Source organism: Schistocerca cancellata, chromosome 3, assembly GCF_023864275.1.
Source record: "Schistocerca cancellata isolate TAMUIC-IGC-003103 chromosome 3, iqSchCanc2.1, whole genome shotgun sequence".
NCBI classification, from domain to species: domain Eukaryota; kingdom Metazoa; phylum Arthropoda; class Insecta; order Orthoptera; family Acrididae; genus Schistocerca; species Schistocerca cancellata.
Window position 1 is genome coordinate 478,029,326 of NC_064628.1, and position 25,350 is coordinate 478,054,675.

Below are 25,350 nucleotides of genomic sequence, written 5' to 3' on the forward strand. Positions count from 1 at the left end.
ATGTTGTGCATTAGTGATTTTGTAGACAATATTACCAGTAACGTCCTATAATGTGGTAGTATCTGAGGGAAGCTGCATAAACGTTCAGACATATTTTGATAAGTCTTAAAAGTGATGCAAACATTAGCAAGTTCGTTTGAATTTTCAGAAATGTGAAATTGTGCACTTAACAAAGTGAAACAATGTAGTACATCATAGCACAAATCAGTCGCAACTCCTACAAATGCCTGAAAATAACACTTTGTAGGGATATGAAACAGAATGATCACGCATAGGCTCAGTCGTGGGTAAAGCAGGTGGTAGATTTCGGTTTATTGGTAGAACACTGGGAAAGTACAATCAGTCTAGAAAGAAGATTGTTTACAAATCACGAGTGCCACCCATCTTAGAATATTGCTCAAATGAATGTGGATCTTATCAAACAGGACTAATAGAGGATATTGAACGTATACAGAGAAGGGCAGCACGAATGGTTACCGGTTTGTTTAATCCGTGCCAGAGTGACACAAGGATACGGAAGGAATTGAACTGAAAGACTCTTGAAGATACCGTAAGGTATTCCGAGAAATATATTAACAAAGTTTCGAGAAGCAGCTTTAAACGACGACTCTAGGAAGATACCCTATCCCCTACGAGTCGCTCATACAGGGATCTTTAGGATAAGATCAGAATAAGTACTGCACGCACAGAGGCATCGAGTATTTCTTCCAGCACTCCACAAGTGAGTGTTACAGGAAGAAAGCCTAAAACTGGTACAATGGGACATACCCTCTGCTATGCACCTCACGGTGGTTTGCGGAGTAGAAATTCTTGCCACCACTCGCTCGGTGGCTGCGATTTGGTCTTACAAACTTAATGGGAACACTGCAAAACAGTTTTGCCTATTTCATGGTTCTGTGACCTTACCGTATCATTTGAAATAATCTGACACTGTTTCGCCTCCGTCGTTCTATGTTAACACTACCACCTACCGCAAGCGGACTTATTGATGTGTGAAACTCAGACCTGTTTTAACACCTCCTGCAAGTGGTTCTTGATACATTCTAACCGACCAAACAGTGCTGCTTTTACCATCCCGTAGTCTCCCCCCCCCCCCCCCCACACACACACACAATATGAGCACTATTTGTTGTTGTTCTCTTGCAGCACGTTTTAGGCATGCAGTTAGTATGAACCTGGGATTCAATTTTTTTCTGATTCACTGTATTTCTCCTCCAGACAACTAGGAACAGTTGCTGATTGTGGAATTCTGATCTCCCGATATATCGGTAGATACCTCTTTCAAGCGTTCTTTCCTTCCGATCACGGTCGGGTTGATCTTGCCTAATAATATTATTTTTAATAGTTTCTTCTTGGACTACGATTCTCACGTTCCCTACCTTTTCACTTAACTTTTGTATGTCCTGTTTTTTCCCTAGACGCACTAATATGCTATTCTAATCTAGAATGCGTGTTTACCACCTGAGTGCTTACAAGGGAACTGTCCAATTCGACATGTCGAAACCTGGTATGTTAACGATGGAGATAAAACAGTTAATTTTCTTAAAGTTCTCTTCGTATGTGCTATATAATAACATTTGTCTTCAGCATCTACATCTACTTCATCATCTGCTTGACTGCTCTGGTAGAGGGTTCATGAAATCTCCTTCATAACAATCCTCTATCATTCCACTATCGAACAGCGCGCTAACAATACAAACATCTATATCTATCCATGCACGGTCTGATTTCCCTTATTTTATTATAATGAATATTTCTCCCAACGTAGCAAAATATTTTTACAATCGGAGGAGAAAGCCAACAATTGAAATTTCGTGAGAAGATCCCGCCGCAACGAGAAAGACCTTTGTTTTAAAGACGTTCATCCTGAATCCTGTATCATTTCGAGACACTATTTCTCCTATTTCCCGATGATACAAAACCAGCTGCCGTTCTTTGAACTTTCTCGATTACTCCCTTGACACTGTCTGATGCGGATCCCACACCGCGCCGCTGTATACCAAAAGAGTACGGGTAGGAGTAGTAGAGACTATCTCTTTAGTCGATCTGTTGCACCTTCTAAGTGTTCTTCCAATAAAATGCAGTCTTTAGTTCTCCTGACGCACAACATTGTTGAAATGTCCTTTCCAATTTATGTTGTTCGTAATTATAATTCGTAGGTATTTAGCTGAATTTACGGCCTTTGAATTTGATTGATTTATGATGTAATGGAAGTTTAACGGACTCCTTTTAATACTCATGTGAATGACCTCACTTTTTTCATTATTTTGGATCAATCACCAATTTTCGTCTCATACATATATCTTTACTAAACCTTTTTGCAATTTTTATTTTTATTCCGATGACCTTACTAGACGATAAGCGACAGCATCATCTGCAAACGAACCTAAGACAGCTACTCAGATTTTCTGCTAAATAGTTTATACAGCGTGTTACAAAAAGGAACGGCCAAAGTGTCCGCAGCTCGTGGTCGTGCGGTAGCGTTCTCGCTTCTCGCGCCCGCGTTCCCGGGTTCGATTCCCGTCGGGTTCAGAGATTTTCTCTACCTCGTGATGACTGGGTGTTGTGTGATGTCCTTAGGTTAGTTAGTTTTAAATAGTTCTAAGTTCTAGGGGACTAATGACCATCGATGTTAAGTCCCGTAGTGCTCAGAGCCATTTGAACCATCTTTTTGAACGGCCAAACTTTCAGGAAACATTCCTCACACACAAATAAAGAAATGATGTTATGTGGACATGTGCCTGCATCAGCGCATCAGGGATTCCATGCGACGGAGGGTGGATGCATGTATCCTCGCTAACGGAGGACATTTTGAACATTTCCTGTAACAAAGTGTTTGAAGTCACGCTAGTACGTTCTGTTTCTGTGTGTTTCCATTCCATGATTAATGTGATTTGAAGAGAAGTAATAAAATGAGCTCTAACATGGAAAGTAAGCGTTCCCGGACACATGTCCACATAACATATTTTCTTTCTTTGTGTGTGAGGAATGTTTCCTGAAAGTTTGGCCGTACCTTTTTGTAACACTCTGTGTATATAAGGAACAGCAGAGGGTCTGTAACACTATCTTGAGGAACGCCTGATATATTGCTTCTGTTTTACTCAATGACTTTCCATCGATTACTACGAACTGTTACCTCACTGGCAGGAAACAACGAATTCAATCTCATAAAGGAGACAATATTACATTACCATGCTATTTGATTACAAGGCATTCTGGAAATCTAGAAATACGAAATCAATTAGAAATGCCTTGTCGATGGCATTCAACACTTCGTGTGAGCAAAGAGTTAGTTGAGTTTCACAAAAATTATGTTTTCTAAATCTCCGTTGACTATGTCCAATGGACGGTTCTTCGAGATAATTCATAATGCTCGAAGTCAACAGATGTTCCAGAATCCTGCTGCATATCGACATTAATGATACGGGCCTGTAATTTAGTGAACAAATCCTTCTACCTATCTTGAATATTCGTGTGACCAACGCAACTCTCCAGTTTTTGCATACGGATGTTTCCTCGTGCGAGAGGTTGTATATAATTATTGTTAAGTATGGAACTATTGCATCGGCGTACTCTGAAAAGGAGTATAACTCTGGACCAGAAGACTTACTTTTATTAAGTGATTCAAGGTGCTTTACTACTCTGAGAATATCTACATCTAAGCTACTCATTACGGCAGCTGTTCTTGATTCGAATTCTGGAATATTTACTTTGTTTTTGCACAGGTTTCAAAGTTTCACTGGAATGTAAAATCCAATTAATGTTTTCAACAGTGGAAATATGAAATGTGAAGAACGTGGTATACAATCAAACCCGTCTGCTTCTCCTGAAATCCTAGATACGTTTTATTTACTAGTTAATTTCCTGGACGCTCATTCGAACTATTTCAAGATTTCGGTACTAGTTATGTAACCGTTACAAGAAAAAGCAAATAATTGAAAATTCCGTGAACAGCAGTTCGAGTGACGGTTGTTGTGCTAATTAAAGTCCTAAACAAAAACACACCGAGAGAGATGACGCGGTGGTTAATACACTGAGCTTGGATTCAGGAGGACGACGGTTCAAATCCGCGTCCGGCCATCTTGATTTAGGTTTTCTGTGATTTCCCTAAACTGCTTCAGGCAAATACCGGGATGGTTCCTCAGAAAGAGCACGGCTGACGTCCATACTCATCCTTCTCTAATCAGATGGGGCCGATAACCTCACTGTTTGGTCCCCTCACGCGAATCGCCGGCCGGGATGGCCGAGAGGCTCTAGGCGCTACAGCCTGGAACCGCGTGACTGCTACGATCGCAGGTTCGAATCCTGCCTCGGGCATGGATGTGTGTGATGTCCTTAGGTTAGTTAGGTTTAAGTAGTTATAAGTTCTAGGGGACTGATGACCTCAGAAGTTAAGTCCCATATTGCTCAGAGCCATTTGAACCTTTTGAACCTCACGCGAATCAACCAACGAACAAACAAAACACAGTACTATCCTAGGCTAAAGAAGACGTGTACGGTAACAGTTTTCAGTGTCAAAGAGAGGTCTGTAGATCTTATGTTAAATGAAGGAGGGAGAAAACGCAAATAGTTAAGCAATGTGAAAAGCCTGTTTCGTTTCATAAAATCTGAACAGGAATGCTAGAAATGGAACAAAACTTTCCACGAAGTGTGGAATACATTGCGAAATGAAACTCGCAAAATTCTGGGAGAAAAACCTTTCAAAATATTTTTAACTGCTCGTGAGAGCCAATGGACCGCTACAATAAGGAACCCTCCGAATTGCAAATGAGATTAACGTTACTGATTTCCGGGTGTACCTGACCTACGTAAGTAGATTCAGGACAAGGGAGGGACAAAATTGCGCTGTTTACTTCAAGCAGTTGTGTAGAAGAGATGAGATTAGTGGTAATACTACAGAGAAATTCGTACCCGATATGAAGACGAAGGGCCTGGTTATCTTCTAAAATGCTGTATATAAAACCAATGTGTCAGATTTCGCAGGTTTTGTGCAAGAACTGCACATAAACCGGACTTTATCATTTCGAGTACAAGGAAGACAATGTCGCTTGTGCACTCGATGAATGCCATGACGCATAGTCGTAGACAACATGGCCACTGGTGAGTACCACTTGATTCCTTTCCCGCAGCTTTATATCTGTCTTCAGGCATCTCAAGGCCAATTAAGAGCAAAAATTTTTTTAAAAAAAGGTGTTTACTGGCAAAAGCCTTGTAATCGATGGAGGAGAATGCGGAAAATGGAAGAGCATCCAGGAAGTGTTCTTACCAGTGGTAACGAATAATCTGTTACTTCTGTAGGACTCTTGGGGGTGGACATAACGTGACCTGTTTTTAGAAAAGATTTTCCCTCTCCGTGTAAAAAATTTTTCAAAAAAATTGTTGGACAATATAATTTCCGTCATTTCTGGTTTACCGGCAAGGTAGTGTTGTTAAACTTCAGTCCCTTGTGTATTGTCACCTTGTATCACCAGTTTTTACGAATTGGTTCAAATATGCCTGGTACGCAGCATAATGTGCAGAAAAATGGCCACGATTATTTCTTACTCCAGCCCAGTTCTGTCTAAATAACGTTAGTAATTACTGTGATGTGTCTACATGCATTACGCTTGTTGTCGTCATCCAATAGACACTTCGAATTTTTGCAACAACTATTGAAAATAATTAGAGGATTTTTTTCATTTTTAGTAAAATATATATTATTGAAAAATGTTTGTAAGACTTGTGCTACAGAAACTGTTAGAAAGTATTTCATGTCAGCATACTGAAGTCCCTATTGCTGGAATGTAACATGATACAGTGCCTTGATTGTCTTCCTTCTGCCAGTCACTTTTGTAACTACATCTTCAGTAATTTATCTGTTGATATTAACTGCAAGTTAATCAAAAAATGTATGATTTGACGCACTTTCGGTGTGGTTTAAGTGCTTAAAATACGCGTATGTGCACTTTTGACTTCGAACTACATGGCACTACGTTCTCCTCTCATGGTTGCGTCTGTTTATTCGTCGATTAGAATGTCAGGAAAGACGCGCTCTACAAAAACGTCTGTTATAAGCGGTTTCCCGTAGGGCACAAATTAGTAACTTTAACTTTAAAAAAATACTTGCGGTTGCCCTTAGCAGCAAAATTTTTGATCGAATTTCTGTCGGGAAATCTTCCTGTAAGGAGTATTTAATATTTATTATTCCCTTCTTAGACTAGTTAACTCAGTTTTTGTATATTCCATCTGCTGGCCAAAGTGACAGCTTAACTGTGCATACGAACTGTCTATCTTCTAATTAAGTTTAGTTTGTAGACTAATAATGTGTTGACATAAGTGGCTATTTTAATGTGTATTCCAATCGTCTACTCTGTGATCAAGTTCAGTTTGAAAATATTAACATGTTGACCAAACTTATTGACCATGATAACACATCGTCTTCTTCTTTTTGTCTGCGAAGTTGCTGGCGGAAGGGGGCTTCCTTTCTTGTGCAGCTTAGTTGATTTTCAGCCTACGGCCATCCAAGTATCTCTTCGTCTCTTCGACTTTCTGAAGGCATCGCTCGTGCGATTTTGCGCTCACAGATCGCTGAATTATCGCCAAGAGCTGTGTGACAGCCACTGGTTCCGATGTACAAGTACAGCACCATCTCAGTTTTCAGTTAATCAGCTTCATATTCCAACAAATATTTGATTTAAGCTGTCTTTGCAGTTTTTCTCTTACCTTCTGAGATTTTCAGATAAGGTATTAGCAGATTCGGAAGTCAGCAGACTATATCTTGAGCGAAAGCACTTTCAGCCGTCCTGGAAAAAAGGTTAACTTGTCAGTGATAAAGATTATCCTAGGAATGGGCAGCGCCGCAAGTAATCTCCGGCTGAATTGTTAGATCTTCGTAGACTGCAGATATCCGTTTATCTTCCAATATCCACAGTATTTGTCAATAATCAGAAATAAATGAATTTCTCTTTCATACTATTAATAATATCGATGTGTGATTCGTGAATTATAGATCGCACAGCTTATTTATACATCTTGTGGACTTCATTACACACACAAGCGTAACAGTTCTTGACCTTAAGACGTCAGTCAGTATATTGACACTTAATCTCATTACATATTAACCAGTTAACACAACGATATTGATTTTTTTTCAGTTACAATATTTTTCGTAAGTAATTAAACTGTGGGCAGAGATCGTCTTCTCCACCTTGACCGTAGGTTAGTGCCTGGCTATGGTCGGCTTACTATCACCGGCGGCAGCGACGAAGATGCTGCCGTCGACATGCACAAAAAACGCTGTCCTCTTTAACGTATCATTTCACAGTCTGATACAAAGAGAAGAAGATAGGTAAAATAAAGACGAGGATGGTACTACAATAATGACACTAAATATAAACACCGGTACGGAAATCTACGAAATAAATGTTTTGAAGGTGTCAGCTTCTCCCATTGTCTAGGTGATCTCTTCAACTAATGAGGTAATGCACACTGAAGTGCCTAAGAAACTGGTATAGCCATGCGTGTTCAAATACAATGATACGTAAACAGGCAGAAAACGACGCTGCAGTCGACAACGCCTATATAAGATAACAAGTGTCTGGAGCAGTTGTTAGATCGGTTACTGTTGCTACAATGGAGGGTTATCAAGATTTGTGTGAGCTTGAACGTGGTGTTATAGTGGCGCACGAGCGATGAGACACAGCATCTCCGACGTAGCGATGAAATGGAGATTTTTACTTACGACCATATCACAAGTGTATCGTGAATATCTGGAATCCGGTAAAACATCAAATCTCCGACATCGCTGCGGCCGGTAAAAGATCCTGCAAGAACGGGTCCGACAACGAGTGAAGAGAATCGTTCAGCGTGACAGAAGTGCAACCCCTCCTCAGCTTGCTGCAGATTTCTATTCTAGGCCATCAACGAGTATCAGCCTTCGAGCCATTCAACGTAGCATAATCGATATGGGCTTTCGGAGCTGAAGGCCCACTCGTGTACCCTTGATGACCGCACAACATAAAGCTTTACGATCGCCTGGGTCCGTCAACACCAATATTGGACTGTTGATGACGGGAAACATGTTGTCTAGTCGGACGAGTCTCGTTTCAAATTGTATTAAATGGTTCAAATGGCTCTGTGCACTATGGGACCTAACTTCTGAGGTCATCAGACCCCTAGAACTTAGAACTACTTAAACCTAACTAACCTAAGGACATCACGCACATCCATGACGAGGCAGGATTCGAACCTGCGACCGTTGCGGTCGCGCGGTTCCAGACTATAGCGCCTAGAACCGCTCGGCCACTCCGTCCGGCTTCAGAATGTATCAAGAGTATGGACTTCACGGGTATGGAGACACCCTGATGATTCAATGGACGTTGCATGCCAGCAGGGGACTGCTGAAGCTGGTGGAGACTCTGTAATGGTGTAGGGCGTGTGCAGTTGTAGCTATATAGGACCTCTGATATGTCTAGATACAGCCCTCGCGTAAGCATCCTGTCTGCATCCATTCCTGTCCATTGAGCATTCCGACGGCCTTGAAATCTGACATGTGCCTATTCATCTAATGCTTCATACCTTCACAAACCTACAAGAAAACTGTCGGATCTTTGATACGCAGAATTAGTTACGTATTTTGTTCAAAAGACGGACAAACCAGCTATTAAGCATGTGGTCATAACGATTTTGGTAATCAATGTACGTAGTTGTATAAACGTAATACTCAGTCTAAATGCTTAAATTGCCAATGAAAAGCACTTATGCAGCCACTGAACTAAACAGCATCAGAATGTAAGTCAGACCAGTTACTATTTCACTGAATCTAATCTGAATAGACACTGACTGTTTCCCAAGTGCACTAAACAACTCCCTAATAATGACTTTGGCTTACCAGTGCAACAACGGATATGCCTTGTAGACGCACTGCATTGCTGTGCGCTGAAATAAAATTACTGGTTAATGCCTCTTGCCATGCGCAGTGCAAGAGTATTACTGACAGGCATAACACACAGTTAATAGTGGACTCTCACGAACTGCGAGGCAGTCGGCAATGTTTCTAAAATTTTTGTATTAAAAGTTCAATAGCAATGGGACGTGGGGCTTAATGTCTAATAATTTAAAAACTGTTTCGGTTCAGTTGTAAATTAATCAGCGAAATTAAATGAGTGTGGACAAGACTGCGTTATTGATCGTTGTTACTGTAACGTGAATTCCAAACAAAAGGTTATCGAATTAATTCCTTTGCCGAAGCTTCAAACGTTTATAAAATTAACTCATCAAACATAATTTACATTCAGTTTGTGAAAAAAAGGAGGTAAAGGGTGAAGTATTGCATTTCTGACTCTACGCATTAACGACATACTGAAAAAACAGTACGAAATAGTCAAATAATGCATGTTACGAAATTTAGAAAACCAAACTGAAAATATTCCCGTTAAACGATCTCCAACTTTGCACAAAGTTAGCGCTCGTGGCTGGATATTATCTTCTTTAACACATTCCAGGTTACTACAGTAGCTACATTCCGAAATAAGACTTCCAAACCCGTACTCACGTCTGATTCGAATCGCGCTCGGCACCCAAGTCCCTCTATCACGCGGAATGATTACTTGACAAAAACACAAGCTTTGGAATGCAGAGAGTCTCGTTCATACGTGTACCCAGGAAAAGTATCTTCTGTGTACAACATCGTAGGCAAAACTGTCTCTTCTCATACTGTAACAGCTTCTCAATTGCACACTTCCCAACTGTACATTTTGCGATACTTTTTACTCATTACACTTTACTTAACACTTTCTCCTTTAGCCTTCTCATCGTCCGCTTCCGAGTCCTAAGTTTCAAAGCTACATACGAGACCTAAATTTACATTCCCCTATTTCTCTAACGTTGCCCTATTTCTATACTTCTTGATATCGACTTCTTTAACAGTCCGTGCCCGGTGATCAAAGCGGGTGCTAGGCCTCCGGGATTTTTATCGATAGAAGCTGTCATAAATATATATATATAGATATTACCTGGGAAGACATGATTCCCTTACTCTTTATTTGGCCGTAATTTAGTAGCTTAACTTTTGCACACTTGTTCGATTTATCACTGTTGATATTTCCGACCTAAGGTGCAGTTTCCCACACCCAGAGCGATCTTCCACATCTCCACCAGTTTTTAACAGTACTGACAGTAATAACAGTGGCTTCTAATATCGATACACTTCCACAGATAATAATTTATTCTTAATGAAATTTGTGCAAAGGTTGTATGCGAACGCGGGATCCACGATTTTTAGTGTACTGCAGTAGAAAAGTAGTATAGTCCTTGGAAACGATGGTATGAGGTGCACTGAATATGAGCTGTGATACTGCTCCGGGCGATATGTTGTGATGAAGTTTATCAGAAAGGTTACATTAATCTGTTTCCATTAAGCCCCTAATTTGTTAATGGCCTTCAGTGGAAATGGCGTAACAGTAACGAAGAGGTAGAGCGTAAATTAGAAAGATGGTGAAGATGATCTAAGATCAATGACTGCACTAGCGTTTGTCCGGTCTCTCTGTCTTCCTCTTTCTCCCTCCCCCCCCTCCCCCCCTCTCTCTCTCTCTCTTCCTCTCTCACTCTCTTTGCAATTGCGCCCAAGTGCGAGCGCGCGCTCGTGTGTGTGTGTGTGTGTGTGTGTGTGTGTGTGTGTGTGTGTGCCAACTGGAGATCAGGGACGGAAACATCCAAATCAGCTGAGAAATATCACCGCTTGCTAAACGGACGGTTGAAGCGAAATGGCTTAATGCGTACAAGTCTCTAGTAACCACGTGGTGTTTTTCTAGGCGACTTTCCAGCACTTTACTAATGAGCACACTTTTATCTGATCTGAAGTCTGCCTGTCTCTTTTGACGAAGTTTTCAGAAACGTAAGTAATTAAAGCACGTAAAGGTTCTCTTGTGGGATCAAAGGACAGTATACTCCCTGCTCGGTAATTCACGCAGTTTTCTGTAGCGCCAGAGCTACGCTGTGTCTAAACATAGGTAGCGGTATCCACAAGGAGCTGGGGAAATGGAAGATGTATAGAACTGGTATTACTGAGTTTTAGACATGTGGACAAATCCTTTTTTCGCAGTGTTTCAGATATCAGCACGTTGCTGCGAATATATTGTTAAGAATGATGAAAATCAAATTGTTTTTAGCAAATCACTTCATTTTTCACTCTAGAATGACTTAATATTACTGATACGGGTCAGAGTAACGAGCTGTAAAGCTGCGATACAGTTAACATATGTCAGGTTGTTACTGGTCTCTTTTCATCAAAAGCGTGAATTCGTCTGCTCGTAAGGAATTTGGTGCCCCCATTTGCTATATGAATGGAATTTTTAGCAGTACATGTTCTTCCCAAGTATCAACGAAATTCAGAGAGGTAATGATGGGTACAATCAGTTACATACTGAATGAAATATGTTATTTCATTCTGTTTATTAGACATTATGGTGTATAAGATTTTACTGAAATGGAATTCTGACAGACATATCAGACTACAAGTACAATTAGGCAGAGACGTTCAGAGAACCGTAACGCAAATTCTCCCAACTCACACTCTGATCCTAGAATTGTATCAACAAGTCACTCTTTATAGATATTGGTTGCACTGAGAAATAAAAGAATGTTTATCGTTCATGAGTAATTTCACTCATTCCATAGAAATGCAAATTCTAACCTTCAAAAGATTACTTTTCGTCTCGCAAACATGCTTTAGAATGTAGCTTGTCGATATAAAATGAAGTCAATGTATCTTACTATGTCTTACTGGTATTGATAGATTGTTCTTGAATGAAAATCTAGAGACTTGATTACTTCTGAATTCCTGCAAAGGAAGAGTCTCTCTCGTTATAACGTCATACGTTTAAGTATAAATGCTGTTAATGAAAATCTTGTATTTTGCTTCATTGGTGATACTGAAACGCGCTTAGAAAAATAATATATTACTGTTAATTTGCGGTTTTATGTGTCATGAAAAAATAGATATAATGTGTGGATGCTAAAATACTGGTATATAATTGAGACATATACAGCATACAACTTTATCATAGCGTGTCATGTCCACTTGGAGTTGCTTGTGAACTGTCTGTATGCTAATCAATCTAAAACAAACGTTACGAGAAATTGAATATATGTCGTGATACAGCCGGCCGCGGTGGCCGTGCGGTTCTAGGCGCTTCAGTCCGGAACCGTGGGACTGCTACGGTCGCAGGTTCGAATCCTGCCTCGGGCATGGATGTGTGTGTTGTCCTTAGGTTAGTTAGGTTTAAGTGGTTCTAAGTTCTAGGGAACTGATGACCTAAGATGTTAAGTCCCATAGTGCTCAGAGCCATTTGAACCATTTCGTCTTAGCTTCCCCGCATTTCCAATTTATTTCGTTCCTCAGCGGCTTATATTTCTGTATTCCTCAGTTTCCCTGAACATTCTTTTACTTCCTTCTTTCATCTGTCTGTCAGTATTTCTTCTGTTACTAGTGGGTTCTTCGCAGTTACCTTCTTTTTATCCATGTTTTTCTTTTCGACTTCCATGATTGTCATTTTTAGGTACTTCCATTCCTCTTCAACTGTGCTGACTACTAAGGTATTCCTTACTGCTGTAGCTATAACCTTAGACAACATCAAGCGTGTCCCGTCATCCGTTAGTACTTCTGTGTCCCGCTTCTATGCGTAATAATTATTCCTGACTAATCTCTCGAACTTCAGCCTACTCTTCATCACTACTACACTGTGATCTGAATCTATGTCTGCTCCTGGGTACGCCTTACACTCCAGTACCTGGTTTCGGAATCCCTGCCTGGCCATGATGTAAACTAACCGAAATCTACTCGTATCACCCGGTCTTTTCCAAATATACCTCCTCCTCTTGCAATTCTTGAACAGAGTATTCGCTATTACTTGCTTAAAGTTACCACATAAGTCAATTAATCTTTCTCGTCTCTCACTCTTTGCCCCAAGCCCATATTCTCGTGTAACCTTTTCTTCTACTCCACTTCCTAGAATTGCATTCTAGTCCACCATGATTATTAGGCTTTGATCTCCCTTTATGTACTTTATTGTCAACGGCCTTGCCGCAGTGGTAACACCGGTTTCCGCCACATCGCCGAAGTTTAACGCTGACGGGTTGGGTTTGCTCTTGGATGGGTGACCATCCGTTCTGCCTAGCGCTGTTGGCTAGTTGGGTGCACCCAGCTTTTGTGAAGTAAACTAAGGAGCTACTTGACTGAGAAGTAGAAGCTCCGGTCTCGTAAACTGACGTAAGGTAGGGAGAGCGGTATGCTGACCTCGTTCTCTCCATATCCGCATCCAGTGACGCCTGTGGGGGTAAGGATGACCCGGTGGCCGGTCTCTACAATTGGACCTTCATGGCCTCTTCGGGAGGAGTTTAGTTTTTGTATGTATTTTATTACCCTATCAGCGTCCTCGTATATTTTCTCTATCTCATTATTTTCAGCTTGCGATGTCAGCAACTATACCTGAACTGTCACTGCCGGCGTTGGTTTTCTGTTGATTCTGAAAAGAACAACGCTATCACTGTTCACAGTAACACACTCTTTGCCCTACCTTTCTATTCATAACGAATCCTATTCCCGTTATACGATTTCCTGCTGCTGTTGATATTACCCTATACTCATCCGACCAGAAATCCTTGTCTTCTTTCCGTTTCAGTTTACTGACCCCCTACTGTCCCTAGATTGAGCTTTTGGATTTCCCTTTTCAGATTTTCTAGTTTCCCTGCCACATTCAAGCTTTTGATATACCACTCACCGACTCGTAGAACGTGCCATTTCGTTGATTATTCTATCTTTATCTCGTAGTCACCTGTCCCTTGACAGTCCCCTCCCGGAGATCCGAATCCGGGATTATTGTGGGAACTTTTGCCACAAACAACATCATGACACTTTTTCAGTTACAGGCCACATGTTTCGTAGATTCTCGTTATGTGTCTTTAATGCAGTGGTTTCCATCACCTTCTGCATCCTCATGTCGTTGATCATCATTGGTGCCTCCGCCTTTAGGGGCAGTTTCCCACTCCAAAGACGAGAGAGTTCTGAACCTCTGTCCGCTCCTCTGCCCCCTTTGACAAGGCTGTTGGTGGAATGAGGGTGACATCTTACGACGGAAGTCTTCGGCCGCCAATGTTGATTATTAATCAAAATTTCAGCGGTGGTGGGTTAGAACCCGGGACCGAGAACGTTTTGAATACTAATCGAAGATACTACCCCTGGACCACGGGTATCTAGGCACAAAAATTATAAGTGATCGTCAGAGTAAGGAGAACATCATAAGCAGAATAGCACTGGCTAAGGGGAATTCCTGGCAAAGAGAAAGCTTCTAGGATCAAACTTAGGCCTTGATTTAAGAAAGAAATTTCTGAATACTAACGTTTGGAGCACAGCATTGTATGGTAGTGAAACATGGACTGTGGGAAAATTGGAACAGAGGAGAATCGAAGCATCTGAGATCTTGTGCTACAGACTAATGTTGAAAATCAGGTGGACTAATAAGGTAAGGAATGAGGAGGTTCTCCGCTGACCTGGACAGGGAAGGAATATGTGGATAACTCTGACACAGAGAGAGGACAAGATGATAGGACGTGTGTAAGGGCATCAGGGGGCTGCAGAGGGTAATAACTGTAGAAGCAGAGACTGGAATTCATGCAACAAATAATTGAGGATGTAGGTTGTAAGTGCTACTCTGAGATGAAGAGGTCGCCCACACGCCAGAAATTCGTGGCGAACCTCGTCAAACCAGTTAGAAGATAATCCAGAACGTGAATAAAAGTGAAATATTGCGCGTAATTTCGCGAAAATTTTCACATTGTTCGATTATGCTACTGGGGAAAGAGCACTGGTAAAATTAAGAAACGTAAGAAATTAAAGTAAAAGCAGTGGCCAGGGCGCGATTCGTTGGAAAATGTAATTCATGCATGATAAAATTGGCATACAAAACACTTTCAGAATGACTCTTTAGTACCGTTTTTAGTCCGGAAGTCTTTCCAAGTAGAATAAACGGAAGAGATGGAGAAGATCCAACGAGGAATGGCACGTTTGGCTAAGGAATCGTTAATCGTTCCAGGGTTACGGAGATGCTCAGCAAAAACTGCTGTGGCAGTCGAAAAATGGTTCAAATGGCTCTGAGCACTATGGGACTTAACATATATGGTCATCAGTCCCCTAGAACTTAGAACTACTTAAACCTAACTAACCTAAGGACAGCACACAACACCCAGTCATCACGAGGCAGAGAAAATCTCTGACCCCACCGGGAATCGAACCCGGAACCCGGGCGTGGGAAGCGACAACGCTACCGCACGACCACGAGCTGCGGACTGTGGCAGTCGACACGAGAGGTCCATGTGAGTCACGCATAAGTTTACCGTTCAGTTTTCCGAGAGCGTAACTTCCAAGGAGATCTGGGAAACTCATCACTTCCACCCTCGTAAGTCATGCGAAACGAGCAGTCAAATAAATCAGGGATATTAGAGCTCATACGGCTTACTGACAGTACTTCATCCACGCTCCATTTCCTAATGGAAGAGAGAGCTAGGTCGTTTTAGGAGTACAGATGTAAATATTGACACAGATCATTGGTGTCAGTATTTTGAAAAAAAGGGTAATCCAAGCAGTTATGTGAACCGTTGTGACAATGTGGCTTAGTGACTAACGCAGTTGCCTAGTAAACAGGAGACCCGGTACGATTCCGAGCCTTAGTACAAATTTTCACTCGCTGTATCAGTCTGCACACATAGAAGCAAATCCGTCCAATGGCTCCTATGAGTCACTGTTCTGACTGCTACTACAGTGAAAAACAAAGGACAATCATCTACCATAACTGAAGCGTCAGTTCAAGGATGATACATTCCTTGAAGATCATTCTGTCATGTTTCTGAGGGAAACATATGTCTTACCTCTAATGAGTTTCATACTTTTAAAGTTGGCAACTGATTTGTGTGTATACCCCTATACAGTTTGGAATAGTATGATGGGAAGCAGAAATACTAATAATATGTCATTTCTGACGGTTAAGGTGGTATTGTATGAAATAAGGACGTAAGATTGATGGCATCAAACTAAGTACAGCGCTGGTGTGTACAGGGAAAAGCTTTGGCTGGTCTCACTTGCTGTGGAGTGGGAGGAAGATGTTTCGCGAAGGATCTATATATGTTCTGTAGTTTGAGGATGTGGAAGAGTTGGAGGTTAAGGTAATGGTTTCTGTCTGTTTGTGCCTTAAGTAGTGCTGTTGACCTCAGCGACTCATATGTGATTTCCCAGTCCTTAAAAAAGATGCCTGCTATACTGGTCTTGTTATGGAAGAAAGAGTGTTAATAATGCATTACCTTTAGAAGTTTAGTTCGTGCCCCAATGCTACAATTACGTTAATATCATAATAATAATAATAATAATAATAATAATAATAATAATAATTGGAATTGGAATTAAGCAGAAAGGAAGGAGGAAGGGGATTTATCGACATAAAAAACCTACATTATGGACAGGTAGACAATTTAAGAAAATTCTTTCTAGAACGAGCAGAAACTAGCAAAATACACAAAGCAATCACTCATATAAATACATCGGCTACACCACTGAAACTTCATAATCACTTCTACAACCCTTTAGATCACATAACATCAAAAGATACGAAGAAAGTAAATTGGAAAAAGAAAACACAACATGGCAAGCACCCGTATCATCTAACACAGCCACACATCGATCAAGACGCATCCAACATATGGCTAAGAAAAGGCAATATATACAGTGAGACGGAAGGATTCATGATTGCAATACAGGATCAAACAATAAACACCAGATATCACAGCAAGCATATTTTTAAAGATCCCAATACCAAAACAGATAAATGCAGACTTTGCAAACAACAAATAGAAACAGTAGATCACATCACAAGCGGATGTACAATACTAGCAAATACAGAATACCCCAGAAGACATGACAATGTAGCAAAAACAATACATCAACAGCTTGCCTTACAACATAAACTTATAAAACAATACGTTCCCACATACAAGTATGCACCACAAAATGTACTGGAGAATGATGAATACAAATTATACTGGAACAGAACCATTATAACAGATAAAACAACACCACATAACTAATCTGGCATCATACTCACCAATACAAAGAAGAAATTAACACAACTAATCGAAATATCCATACCCAATACAACAAATATACAAAAGGAAACAGGAGAAAAAATTGAAAAATACATCCAACTGGCTGAGGAAGTCAAGGATATGTGGCATCAGGATAAAGTTGACATTATACCTATTATACTGTCAACTACAGGAGTCATACCACACAATATCCACCAGTACATCAACGCAAAACAGCTACATGCTAACTTATATATACAACTACAGAAATCTGTAATTATTGATACATGTTCAATTACCCGAAAATTCCTAAATGCAATGTAACATATACCGTACAGTTAAAAGGAAGTCACGCTTGATCAAGGTCCGCGTCACTTACCATTTTGGACGAGAAATAACGTCTGAGAAAAGAAAGGTGTCTTGATACTTATGGCAAGTAGAGTAAGTAACATATATATAGATTGCACATAGAAAATTCCCTGTCGGTTTGTTTTTTAAGACAGAAGTCAGGAAGATAGGTATTGGCGACGTTAATGCTATACATCGATGACTGAAATCTTAATGGAAGAATTATTACAGGCGAGAATTTGAGGAAAATCGGTTTCAGTCTCGAAAGAGAGGCTTAGAAAACCCGTTTTTAACTGATTACAGCATCCCACGTGTCTTACGAAATGGTTGCAACGAGAAAGACATTCTTTCCGTCCGTCATTTGTATAAGTACGAAACGAAGATTGTCCGCAGCTCGTGGTCGCGCGGTAGCGATCTCGCTTCCCGCGCCCGGGTTCCCGGGTTCGATTCTCAGAGGGGTCAGGGATTTTCTCTGCCTCGTGATGACTGGGTGTTGTGTGATGTCCTTAGGTTAGTTAGGTTTAATTGGTTCTAACTTCTAGGGGACTGATGACCATAGATGTTAAGTCCCATAATTCTCAGAGCCATTTCAACCATTTTTGAAACGAAGATTACGACACTTCCTACTACTTCCTTTCAACTACTTAGCAAGGTCATCCAGTAGCCACTTTTAACTTAGTTTCAGTGTCAGATAACCACTTTTGAATACCATCAACCAAAGACACGTGTAGATAATCTTAGTAGAGGACTATTAATTTTCATGGAATTGCTGTTGCATTTGTTTTTCAGGCTGTTACAGCAAAGGAACGTTTATTTATCGAAAGCAAAGTGTTAATGCCTGGCGTCCCCCTTTTCCTACCTACGAGATGGGAATCACTAAGAACGTCATAAATCACTCAAAAGGAGCCTCCAGTTGCTTTTATAATCAAGAGACATGAGAAACCATTCCTGGATTTCCGTATATAGATGTTCCAACAACTCTCAAGTAGACTACGTGTATAACAGACAAATACAGATCACATACCACCTATAATTAATTTCAAAGCCATCGATACTATTTCTGTCCCTTTGACCCACCATGCACTGTACAGCGGCTTGTGCAATGTGTGTATGGATGTAAGCTCTTGTCTATACAGTACAGGAAAGCTGCAGCATCAGTAAACCATAGCGATTTAGAGGAAATCCTGCATAGGCTCTTTGGCTGGTGTAAGAACTAGGCCGGCCGACGTGGCCGTGCGGTTAAAGGCGCTGCAGTCTGGAACCGCAAGACCGCTACGGTCGCAGGTTCGAATCCTGCCTCGGGCATGGATGTTTGTGATGTCCTTAGGTTAGTTAGGTTTAACTAGTTCTAAGTTCTAGGGGACTAATGACCTCAGCAGTTGAGTCCCATAGTGCTCAGAGCCATTTGAACCATTTTGTAAGAACTAGTTCTCCTCTTGTTGTGAGCAGTATATGACTTTCTATCAAATTTGTAAAACCATGACCTGTGGTGGGTGTCACAGGCCTTATGTCTTTAGCGTATCGGAGTTTGCAATGAAAGTTTGTGCTTATATCTTTATGTAGGTCAGGACTTTTTCTATTTTTCTTATAGATCAATATAATAATAACAATTTAATAAGAATAATTTCGTCTTGCTAACTGGCCCGTTGCTAGTCTTTCAAAGGGACTATTATTTCCCTAACCTCAGTACCTACCCCCATGAACCATGGACCTTGCCGTTGGTGGGGAGGCTTGCGTGCCTCAGCGATACAGATGGCGGTACCGTAGGTGCAACCACAACGGAGGGGTATCTGTTGAGAGGCCAGACAAACGTGTGGTTCCTGAAGAGGGGCAGCAGCCTTTTCAGTAGTTGCAGGGGCAACAGTCTGGATGATTGACTGATCTGGCCTTGCAACACTAACGAAAACGGCCTTGCTGTGCTGCTACTGCGAACGGCTGAAAGCAAGGGGAAACTACAGCCGTAATTTTTCCCGAGGTCATGCCGCTTTACTGTATGGTTAAATGATGATGGCGTCCTCTTGGGTAAAATATTCCGGAGGTGAAATAGTCCCCCATTCGGATCTCCGGGCGGGGACTACTCAAGAGGACGTCGTTATCAGGAGAAAGAAAACTGGCGTTCTACGGATCGGAGCGTGGAATGCCCTATCCCTTAATCGGGCAGGTAGGTTAGACAATTTAAAAAGGGAAATGGATAGGTTGAAGTTAGATATAGTGGGAATTAGTGAAGTAGGTGGCAGGAGGAACAAGACTTTTGGTCAGGTGAATACAGGGTTATAAATACAAATTCAAATAGGGGTAATGCAGGAGTAGGTTTAATAATGAATAAAAAAAGTAAGAGTGCGGCTAAGCTACTACCAACAGCATAGTGAACGCATTAATGTGGCCTAGATAGACACGAAGCCCATGTCTACTACAGTAGTACAAGTTTATATACCAACTAGCTCTGCAAATGATGAAGAATTTGTTGAAATGTATGATGAGATAAAAGAAGTTATTCAGGTAGTAAAGGGAGAGGAAAATTTAATAGTCATGGGTGACTGGAATTCGAGAGTAGGTAAAGGGAGAGAAGGAAACATTATGGGGGAATATGGATTGGGGGAGAGGAATGAAAGAGCAAGCCGTCTGGTAGAATTTTGCACAGAGCATAACTTAATCATAGCTAACACTTGGTTCAAGAATCATAAAAGAAGGTTGTATACATGGAAGATTCCTGCAGAGACTAGAAGCTTCAAAATGGTTCAAATGGCTCTGAGCACTATGGGACTTAACTTCTAAGGTCATCAGTCCCCTAGAACTTAGAACTACTTAAACCTAACTAACCTAAGGACATCACACACATCCATGCCCAAGGCAGGATTCGAACCTACGACCGTAGCGGCGCCGCGGTTCCAGACTGTAGCGCCTTTAACCGCTTGGCCACCGTGGCCGGCAGACTAGAAGGTATCACATAGATTATATAATGGTAAGACAGAGATTTAGGAACCAGGTTTTAAATTGTAAGACATTCCCAGGGGCAGATGTGGACTCTGACCACAATCTATTGGTTATGAGCTGTAGATTAAAACTGAAGAAACTGCAAAAAGGTAGGAATTTAAGGAAATGGGACCTGGATAAACTGAAAGAACCAGAGGTTGTACAGAGTTTCAGGGAGAGCATAAGGGAACAACTGACAGGAATGGGGGAAAGAAATACAGTAGAAGAAGAATGGCTAGTTCTGAGGGATGAAGTAGTGAAGGCAGCAGAGGATCAAGTTGGTAAAAAGACGAGGGCTAGTAGAAATCTTTGGGTAACAGAAGAAATATTGAATTTAATTGATGAAAGGAGAAAATATAAAAACGCAGTAAATGAAGCAGGCAAAAGGAAATACAAGCGTCTCAAAAATGAGATCGACAGGAAGTGCAAAATGGCTAAGCAGGAATAGCTAGAGGACAAATGTAAGGATGTAGAGGCTTACCTCACTAGGGGTAAGATAGATACTGCCTACAGGAAAATTAAAGAGACCTTTGGAGAAAAGAGAGCCACTTGTATGAATATCAAGAGCTCAGATGGAAACCCACTTCTCAGCAAAGGAGGGAACGCAGAAAGGTGGGAGGAGTGTATAGAGGGTTTATACAAGGGCGATGTACTTGAGGACAATATTATGGAAATGGAAGAGGATGTAGATGAAGATGAAATGGGAGATACGATACTGCGTGAAGAGTTTGACAGAGCACTGAAAGACCTGAGTCGAAACAAGGCACCGGGTGTAGACAACATTCGGTTGGAACTACTAACGGCCTTGGGAGAGCCAGTCCTTACAAAACTCTACCATCTGATGAGCAAGATGTATGAGACAGGCGAAATACCCTCAGACTTCAAGAAGAATATAATAATTCAAATCCCAAAGATAGAAGGTGTTGACAGATGTGAAAATTACCAAACTATCAGTTTAATAAGTCACAGCTGCAAAATACTAACGCGAATTCTTTATAGACGAATGGAAGAACTGGTAGAAGCCGACGTCGGCGAAGATCAGTTTGGATTCCGCACAAATGTTGGAACACGTGTGGCAATACAGACCCAACGACTTACCTTAGAAAATAGATTAAGGAAAGGCAAAGCTACATTTCTAGCATTTGTAGACTTAGAGAAAGCTTTTGACAATGTTGACTGGAATACTCTCTTTCAAATTCTAAAGGTGGCAGGAGTAAAATACAGGGAGCGAAAGGCTATTTACAATTTGTACAGAAACAAGATGGCAGTTATAAGAGTCGAGGGGCATGAAAGGGAAGCAGTGGATGGGAAGGGAGTGAGACATTGTTGTAGCCTGTCCCCGATGTTATTCAATCTCTATATTGCGCAACCAGTAAAGGAAACAAAAGAAAAATTCGGAGTAGGTATTAAAGTCCATGGAGAAGATATAATAACGTTGAGGTTTGCCTATGACATTGTAATTCTGTCAGAGACTGCAAAGGATTTGGAAGAGCAGTTGAACGGAATGGACAGTGTCTTGAAAGGAGGGTATAAGATGAACATCAACAGAAGCAAATCGAGGATAATGGAATGTAGTCGAATTAAGTCGGGTGATGCTGAGGGTATTAGATTAGGAAATGAGATACTTAAAGTAGTAAAGGAGTTTTGCTATTTGGGAAGCAAAATAACTGATGATGGTCGAAGTAGAGAGGATATATAATGTAGACTGGCAATGGCAAGGAAAGCGTTTCTGAAGAAGAGAAATTTGTTAACATCGAGTACAGATTTAAGTGTCAGGAAGTCGTTTCTGAAAGTATTTGTATGGAGTGTAATCATGTATGGAAGTGAAATATGGACGATAAATAGTTTGGACAAGAAGAGAATAGAAGCTTTCGAAATGTGGTGCTACAGAAGAATGCTGAAGATTAGATGGGTAGATCACATAACTAATGAGGAGGTATTGAATAGAATTGGGGAGAAGAGGAGTCTGTGGCACAGCTTGACAAGAAGAAGGGACCGGTTGGTAGGACATGTTCTGAGGCATCAAGGGATCACAAATTTTAGCATTGGAGGGCAGCGTGAAGGGTAAAGAGACCAAGAGATCAATGATTCAGATTCAGAAGGATGTAGGTTGCAGTAAGTACTGGAAGATGAAGAAGCTTGCACAGGATAGAGTAGCATGGAGAGCTGCATCAAACCAGTCTCAGGACTGAAGACGACAACAACAGCAACCTCAGTTATCCAACTAGGGTAAAGACAACTACCGTTTAACGTAGAAACTGAACCACTTGTCGCTTCTGAAGTCTTCTCTCAACGCTGAGAAGTGAAGGCGAGGTTAAATAACGGCCTGGAAAATCCAAAATCCTACCTGAGTTCAATCCAAGGACCTCTTGGTTTCTAGTTAAACGCTTTAGCACTAGACCAACAGGCCCGGCTGTATCAATATGTCAGAGACAGATAGAAAGCAAGAGCAATAACACTGCCGCATTGTATCCTCCACCAAGCACTGTACAGAGACTTGCAGGGTATTTGTTTAGATGTACGTGTAGGATAATTTGTGTGTTTATATGACTGTAGCAACGAATTGCAGGTAGACCTGTGGGGGATCGGTGTAGGAACTGGTGGTTGATCTCATCGCAAACAGTAGCAAGCATTACACCAAATTAGGACCAGATATCTTCTACGCTATCGTCGGAAACATAAACTGCTTTAATAGAGTTAAAGGACTGGTAGTTGTCTCTAAACATAATGTAACGTGCGTATAAATAGACCGAGAAATCTATTACTATTCGATTACGATATCTATAAGGCGTCAAAGATTATTATGCGCCGGCCGGAGTGGCCGTGCGGTTATAGGCGCTACAGTCTGGAACCGCGTGACCACTACGGTCGCAGGTTCGAATCCTGCCTCGGGCTTGGATGTGTGTGATGTCCTTAGGTTAGTTAGGTTTAGGTAGTTCTAAGTTCTAGGGGACTGATGACCACAGTAGTTAAGTCCCATAGTGCTCAGAGCCATTTGAACCATTTTTTGCGTCAAAGATTATTATCGTCATTGGTCTAGGGAACTAACAGAACTTATAACCCACAGCTCTCGAGTTCTCACCTTTAGCAAATGATTCACAAAAAAAGAAAAAGAAGCTATAAGCTTCTTGGGGGGTAAAAAAGCGAGGTGTATGGAATTTTTTTATGTATTTATATATTTTATGGGTTTGCTATCTCTTATACTGTATGTTGTGGGAATAAAAAGCAGTCTTCGGCCAGCATATCCACGAACTCTAAACACATTATTTCGTCTCTGTCTCTGTGTATTTTGAAGACACGTTAAGCAACGTCGACATGTTACTGTTGATTCCTAGAGGGTATTAGCCACCTGAAAAAAAATACTTAGAGTGCACAGCAATACCCACACGCACATCTCAAACTTGTGCTTCACAATTCTTTTCCCCCTCTTAAAATATAGCATGGGATTTGACTAGTGCACAGAGTATTAATGCCCGTAGATAAGTGTCCGGATAATTTCGATCAAACTGCTCATCAACAAACTGGGAGCAAACTCTCGAATTAGTTCTGTTACACATTGTCTCTGTGGTCTCACCTGCCCCGCCCCCCTCTCTCACTCTCTCTCTCTCTCTCTCTCTCTCTCTCTCTCTCTCTCTCTCTCTCACACACACACACACACACACACACACACACACATACCATACACACACAGAGCAGCAGCAGCTAGAGCGTCGCCAGTGGCGGCAAGTCTCAGTCCAGCTCTGTGCATGTGGGAGGTGGGATGACCACTGCCTACGTTATTTCATGCGTAGCTGGTGCTGGCTGCCCTAGGCTGAGATGGCGTCAAGCAAGGAGTTAACAGGCATGATACCAGTGCATGTTCTCTGGGTTGCGCGGTGCGAGGAAGACAGGGGTGTCTATGTGTAAAACAGCGTGTTCTGTGGTGCAATAGAAATGCATTGTGCAAAGTAAAGAAGCATTTATTTTTTGCTTGCCTTTAAATAAAGTGCATAGCACTCCTATTTCTTTTCCTTAGTAGTGGTGCTAGCTGAAGCACAAATATAAATTTTAACAGTTATTTAGTAACGTCTCGTGTGTGTATGTGTTGTCTGGAAAAGTTGCAGAATGCTGTAAAACAGCAGCAAATTGCCCTTAATCTGTAAACAGGGTCATAGTAGTTGTGCTTTCAGGGCATACATAGTGATGGTAGCTGTTAAACATTAACATATCGCATTTACATGTGTTCTCTGTAAGTGGGAGAAATTCTGCAAAATTGTAACGAATCCCGCCAAAGCAGTAAATAACATCATACATCGAGGCCTGCCGGGGACATAGTGCGGTGGTATTTTTTTTTTGGTCATCAGTCTACTGACTCGTTTGATGCGGCCCGCCACATATTCTTTTCCTGTGCTAACCTCTTCATCTCAGAGTAGCACTTGCAACCTACGTCCTCAATTATTTGCTTGACGTATTCCAATCTCTGCCTTCCTCTACAGTTTTTGCCCTCTACAGCTCCCTCTAGTATCCTAGAAGTCATTCCCTTATGTCTTAGCAGATGTCCTATCATCCAGTCCCTTCCCCTTATCAGTGTTTTCCACATATTCCTTTCCTCTCCGATTCTGCGTAGAACCTCCTCATTCCTTACCTTATCAGTCCAACTAATTTTCAACATTCGCCTATAGCACCACATCTCAAATGCTTCGATTCTCTTCTGTTCCGGTTTTCCCACAGTCCATGTCTCACTACCATACAATGCTGTACTCCAGACGTACATCCTCAGAAATTTCTTCCTCAAACTAAGGCCAGTATTTGATATTAGTAGACTTCTCTTGGCCAGAAATGCCTTTTTTGCCATAGCGAGTCTGCTTTTGATGTCCTCCTTGCTCCGTCCGTCATTGGTTATTTTACTGCCTAGGTAGCAGAATTCCTTAACTTCATTGACTT

At 41.3% G+C, this 25,350-nt stretch overlaps 1 protein-coding gene across 1 annotated transcript in view; it reads left to right on the forward strand.

Moving 5' to 3' along the window:
• The window catches only part of LOC126176371 (neuropeptide F receptor-like), a 426,789-nt gene that overhangs the window by 247,951 nt on the left and 153,488 nt on the right, over positions 1-25,350 (forward strand). The gene's annotated exons all lie outside the window — the stretch shown is intronic.